Genomic DNA, 6,635 nt, shown 5'->3' on the forward strand with positions numbered 1-6,635 from the left:
TCTATGCCCTGGCCATGCCGAATTTCCCATCCTTCTGTTTTCTGGCCTTGTTTTGTTTATTCTCAGAAAATTAGCTCACACTAGTCTCTCTGCTTAGAATTCTTTTTTTCCTTTCATCCTTCCCTCCCTCCCCACTTCCTATATTGTTATATTTGAAGAAAGGTTCCTGTAGACAGTATACTGTTGGGTAAATTCTTTAATCTCTATGCCAATCTGTGTTTTTTTTACAAGTGATAATCATATATAATTATAGGGTACATAATGATGTTATGATATATGAGTACAATGTAGAATGATTGAATTAAGCTAATTAACTTGTCAGTCACCTTAAATATCCTTAATTCCTCCTGCTTAATTGCAACTTTATACTCATTGACAAAGTTACATCCAATCTCTTCAAATTGCTGTACTTATACCATTTATAGTTAGTGTGATTATTGGTATGGCAGAGCTTAAATCTGTGATTTTATTTTTTATTTTCTCTTTAGTTTGCTTTTTACTTCTGATTTTCTTTTTTTTTTCCTCTTTCCTGTACATTTTTTTTTTTGGTACCGGGGATCAAACTTGGGTCCTTGTGCTTGCGCAGCAGGCGGCGAAACCACTGAGCTAAATCCCCGGCCCCTCCTGTGCATTTTTGAACATTTAAAAAAAATTACATTTTGTTTTATTTACATTGGTTTTTGAGTGTTTTTGTTTGATAGCTTTTCTAGTGGTTACTCTAGGTATTATATAGTTTATCATCATACATAATTGTTAACATTTTGCTAGTTCAAGTTATATATAGACATCTTAACTCTCTTATATCTCCCATTTTTTTCCCCATTAAGTTTATTGGTACATTTTAGGTATAAAATACAGTTACATTCATCATTGGGATCTTGTACCATTACATGAGTATCTTGGTTCTTATTTTGTTCCCTTTCCCAGGCCCTCCCTTCACCCCCTCCACCCTTCCCGATTTGCAAAGACTTTGTTTCCATTTTTTCCTTTTCTCGTATTTTTTCTTTTCCCTTCTTTCCTTTCCCCTACCCCTCCCAATTCCCCTGCTCCTTTAGACCTTTTCTTCCTATTACACAATATCAATTATACATTTTTAACATTACAATATCTAGGAGACATTACCACAGATTTTACAGAATTTAAAATTTTAAAATTTAAAATTTAAAAGGATATAGAAAGCATATTACAGAAATCTTTTTTGAAATAAATTTGATAACTTCTAAGAAGTACCTTGGAAGACAAATTAATGAAACTAACTCTGGAGGAAATATAAAATTTGAATAGCACCTATTAAAGAAAGTATATTCCTACCTTGAAAACCTACCTGTATGACAACAGCAGGCTCATAAACATTTTAACTGATAAATTATACCAAACATTTAAAGAAGAAAAAAAGAAGAAACACTTCTCCCCTCATTTTAGGAAATCAACATTGTGCTAATACTAAAGCTGGATAAAGAAATAGAGGAAAAAAGTATGAGCATAGATAGAAATTTGTTTAATAAAATAAACTATTAGAAATCATATCTGGCAGTATGTAGAAAGTGGTTTTATTATAGGGATGGCAGTGTTGGTTCAGCATTGGAAGATCATCCGCAAAAGTCATCATTTTAACAGAGGAAAGGAAAAAACCATATGATCCTGTCAGTAGGTGCAGAAAAAGTATTAGACTAAATTCTGCAGCTGTTCATGGTAAAAGCTATCAGGAGAGTAAAGTAGAACAGAACCTTCTCAACAGATCAAAGACATGTATTCTATGCTTCCAGCAAAAACACCTTATATGAATGGAGAAGATACAATGCTTTCTCCCTAAGGTGGGGAACAAGAGCAGATATGCCTATTCCTCATCTGTCCATTAAACTTTGAAACATAGGCCCAAACCAAAATAGTCTGGCAATAAAAAGAAACAAATAGCATAGGATTGGCAAGGTAGAAGTAAAATCTTTATATGTAGATGAAATGATCATCTACAGAGAAAATACTAAGAAATCTCTGGGAGACCCTAGAACTTGTATTTGAATTTAGCAGGATTAGAAAACACAAGGTATATATAAAAATTCAGGTCTATGTATACTTGCTATAAATGAAGAATTGGATATTGAAATTTAAAGTTATGTAGGAGTACAGAGGACCTAGAAAAGTTAAAAAAAAGACAAAAAACAGTGTTGGAAGACATTTAGTACCTAATTTTTTTGGTACTGGGGATCGAACTCGAGTCCTTACGCTTGTGAGGCAGGTGGCAGAACCACTGAGTTAAATCCCCGGCCATTTAGTACCTAATTTTAAGACTTCCTCTAAAGCTATAGTAATCAAGGCAGTGTTGGTGTAAGGAAAGACATATAGATCAATGGAATAAAATAGAGAATCTAGAAATAGAACCACACATATATGGTCCACTGAGTTTTGAAAGATTTTTTAACATTAACATTTTATTTAACATAAACTCAATTCAAGAGCAGAGGAAAAGATAGTATTTTCAGCAGATGGCACTAGAACACCTGGTATCTGTATATAAAAAATTAACCTCAACCCTTTATTTCCATACATAAAAATAACTTGAAAGGATCTATGAACCTAAATATGAAAGACTAAAAGTGTAAAACTTTAAGAAGAAATTATAAGGGAAAATGTTTATGAATTTAGGGTAGGCAAGAATTTCCTAGGATACAAAAAACATGATGTATAAAAGAAAAAATAATTGATAAATGAGATTCCATCAAAATTTAGATCTTTGAATGCAATCATTAAAATGAAAAGTAGTCCTTAAACAGACCATATTTACAATGCATATAACCTATGACCAGAATATATAAAGAACTCTTATAGCTCATTAATAGACAACTCAATTAAAAAGTAGACACAAGAAGATGATAAATAGCCAGTACAGCACAAGGAAAGGTATGCAACACTAGAATCAGAAAAATACTAATCAGAACAATAACAAGATTGAGTTTATAGACTCATTAGGGAGATGAAGTTAAAAGTTTAAAAAGCCTTGTCAAGAAATTTTCTTTTTCTTAGATTCTCCCCCTTTGCATTTAATTTGTCATGCCCAATGGATTCATTCTGCTGGGCTTCCTGGGGTTTTGATCCTCATTGTCTTTTCCTAGGATATTGTCTAAAATTTTTTGGAGTGCTGGTTTGGTATTCACGAAGTTCCCAAGGTTCTCTTTATCATGAAAGTATCTTATTTCTCCATCAATTTTGAAAGATAGTTTTGCAGGGTACATCAGTCTGGGTTGGAGGCTGTTTTCCTTTAGGGCTTGAAATACATCTCTCCAAGCTCTTCTTGCCTTGAGGGTTTGCATTGAGAAGTCTGCTGTGATTCTGATGGGCTTTCCTTTGTATGTGATTTGTTTCTTTTCTCTAACTGCTTATAGAACTTTGTTCTTCTGTTGGGTTTCTGGAATCTTAACAATTATATGCCTACATGTAGTTTTTTTTTTTTTTATCAAAGCGAGTTGCAGTCCTATATGCCTCACTTAGCTGTTTATCTGTTCTTTTTCCCTCCTTGGGAAGTTTTCTGCCATCACTTCTGTGAACAGTTTTTTTTATGTCATCTGCACTCTCTCTTGTTTGTTCACTGACTCCAATCAGTCTTATGTTATTCTTCTTTGCATCATCTAGCAGCTGCTGGATTGATTTCTCATGGTCCCTTGCAAGTTTTAAAGCAATTTTTCTTTTCCTGGTCACTAATTGCAATCTTATCTTCTGTATCTGAAATTCTGTCCTCACTTTGGCTTATTCTGCTGCGTAGACTTTCAGTGGAGTTTTTAAACTCCTGGAAATCTGTTTGCATCTGTTTTATGGATTCCATCATGTTCCTGAGCTCCTCTCTAGATTTATTAATCATGTCTTGCACTATGAGCACAATCTCTGCTGTTATCTGAGAAATTATTTCTGATTTCATTTTTTCCAGACCCTCTTTTGTTGCCAGTTCAGGGAGTCCAGGTGGTTGAGTATCAGTGTTCCATGTTGTTTTCCTTTGGGGTTGCTGTAGGTGATCTGGAACTCTGTTTTTGAGACTTGTTTATGTGTCTTCTCATTTCAACGGGGGTGGGAGGCGCATGCTGCTGGGGCCCACACAGCTCACCTCCTGAGTGCTGGCGGGGCTGGTGCGGCAGCCTGGAAGCCTCCTCTTGTGTGCTGGTTATCTCTCATTTTTAATACAATTGTCTTAAATCTTTCTTCTACATATAGTTATAACCATATTAGATGACTTTGGCTTTAGCCATTAAACATAATTTAGAAAACTCAAGAAGAGAAGGAAAGTGTTGCATTTGTTACTATTTTTGCTCTTTATTTTGTTCTTTCTTCCAAATGTATAAATTCCTTTTTATTTTTTTATTTTTTTATTTTTTTGGGTTTTTTTGAGATAGGGTGTCAGTATGTAGTTCAGGCTGGCCTTGATACTCATTATGCTCTTCAAGCTGGTCTCAAACTCATGGCAATCCTCCTGCCTCAGCCTTCTGAGTGCTGGGATTACAGATGTGTGCCACCTAGCCCAGCTTAAATTCCATTTTAAAAAGTCATTTCTCTTTGTTTATAGAGCTTCCTATGGCCATTCTTTTAGCATAGGCCTGCTAGCAACAGAGTCCCTTAGTTTTCCTTTATTTGGGAATGTCTGATTTATTTTTCTTTCCTAAGGGAGATTTTTCTCTAGAGATTGGAAATCTGGGTTGACAGTTCTTTTCTTTCAGTACTTTAAAAATGTTGCAACATTTTCTTTCCGGTTTCTTTATTTCTTTTGTGAAAACTATTGTCATTCACATTATTTCTCTTACCCTATAAGTGTTTTGTGTTTTTACCTTTAGTTTTTACTAAAGTTTGAATATGATGTGGGCTGGTGCAAATTTCTTGGGTTTCTCTTATTTGGGGTTTACAAAAACTCAAATGTGTAAGTTATATCTTTTGCCAAATTTGAGAAATTTTTGGTCATTATTTTTTGAGTACTCCCCCCCCCTTTGGAACTTTGGATGAAATAGATTATTACAGTTTTTATTTCCTTGAGGCTTTGATTTGTTTTGTATTTTAATCTATTTTCTCTCTGTTGTTCAGATTAAACAATTTTTAAAAACCCAATTTCTATAGTTTATCTTCAAGTTCACTGATTTTTTTCCCCGTACCATCACTATTCTACAGTTGAGTCCATCCATTTCATTTTTAACTTTGGTTGTCATATTTTTCAGTTCTAAAGTTTCTGTTTGTTTTCCTTTCTGCCTTCTATCTCTTGTGGGAACTCTCTAGTTGTTTTGTTTCCTGTGTATTCACAATTGCTTATTAAAGAATTTTTAAAATACCTGCTTTACATCCTTGTTAGACACCCACCTGTATCATCTGGTATTGGCACCTATTGATTGTCTTTTCCCATTCAAGCCAAGTTCTTTCTGGTTTTTGTATAATGAATAATTTGTAAAAAAATTAAAACTGGGGCATTTTGGGTAAGACTTTGGGTTTCATTTAAATCTTGTATCTCAGCAGGCCTGCTTTGGTGAGAGCAAGGGGACATTGCCTTGTTACTGCTAGACGGGGTCCGACGGTCGTGCTCTGCTGGCTTGTGGATACTTGCAGGGGAGAGCGACTCCTTTTCACCCTGGGCACTCCACAGGGTCAGAGGATGACTGTGATGGTGACAGCAAGATTGACGGCTCAGCTTGCTCCTTGGCCTCCTCTGACACCACAGGTGCTGGGGTGGTAGTGGGGAAAGCAGATGAAGACGCCCTGTTACAAAAGCAGAAACCTAGGATTTCCTCCATTTGGCATCTGCCAGTGAGGGTGGAATGTGACTTTTTCTGTGGTGTTTGGCTGGAGTTGACTGCTTGCTTAAAATTGTGTGCTGCCCCTTACCTGGTGCCTTGGTGACAGGGAACGGGCTTTTGCTGGGGATTTTTTTCCTATGTATTAGGGTTTCCAGATCACCAGGTTGTCCAATAATCAGTCTTGAGGCAAAAATAAAACTCAGAGAACTCATCACCGTGTCTTTCCTTGGATCTTGAGGTTCCCAGTTTGCCTGCTGTTTTAGTCAGTGTTTACAGGGAATAGATTTAATACAGGGCATGCAATTTATAGGATTATTTTATAATATTCACCCAAAAAGTCAAATGCTGAGGAGTGCAAGAGATCTGGCCACATGTTAGAGACCTGAAGAATCCAGCCAGGGGCCTGGATCCCACAGCAATGTCTTTCATGAGTCCAGCCAAAGGCCTAGAGCCCACAGAAATGTCTCATGCAAGTCCATGCCGAAGATCTGCACCGGAAAGGCCCAAAGCCAGTGGTGAAAGCTAGAAAGCCTGCGACGGCTGGGTGAAGGGTCTGTGCCACCAGGCTGAGAGATCCACACTGGGGCCAGGAAGCACGCTCAAGACCAAGACCAGAGCTCCCCTGATGAGAACAGCAGCCATCCCCGTTCCTCTGATGATGAGAACAGCCTAGTTCATATCAAGAAAACCAGCTTTGGCAAGCTTCTCCTAATGCCTTAAGTGGCGTATTGGGACCTATGGATATTAGAAATACCGGGTCTTCAAACTCAGAACAACCTTTTCTCTTTCCTTCTTGCTTTCCTTTTAGCTCTGGCCCTGTTCCTTATTATTTGCCCTTCTCTTTTATCTTTCTTTCCTTCTTTATTTTATCCCATT

At 36.6% G+C, this 6,635-nt stretch overlaps 1 long non-coding RNA gene across 3 annotated transcripts in view; it reads left to right on the forward strand.

The window, feature by feature from the left end:
* LOC147827038 (uncharacterized) overlaps positions 1 to 5,970 on the forward strand; it is a 32,986-nt gene extending 27,016 nt beyond the window's left edge. For 2 of the 3 annotated variants that reach the window (XR_015453023.1, XR_015453025.1), the window contains one exon: positions 5,479 to 5,970. This is a non-coding gene — a long non-coding RNA (uncharacterized LOC147827038). The remainder of the gene's footprint in view (positions 1 to 5,478) is intronic. The other variant, XR_015453024.1, reaches the window with a different exon arrangement.
* The last annotated feature ends 665 nt before the right edge of the window (positions 5,971 to 6,635 follow it).

This window comes from Heterocephalus glaber, unplaced genomic scaffold (genome assembly GCF_053883595.1).
Source record: "Heterocephalus glaber isolate CG9 unplaced genomic scaffold, H.glaber_assembly_v1.0 deba00001457, whole genome shotgun sequence".
Lineage (NCBI taxonomy): Eukaryota > Metazoa > Chordata > Mammalia > Rodentia > Bathyergidae > Heterocephalus > Heterocephalus glaber.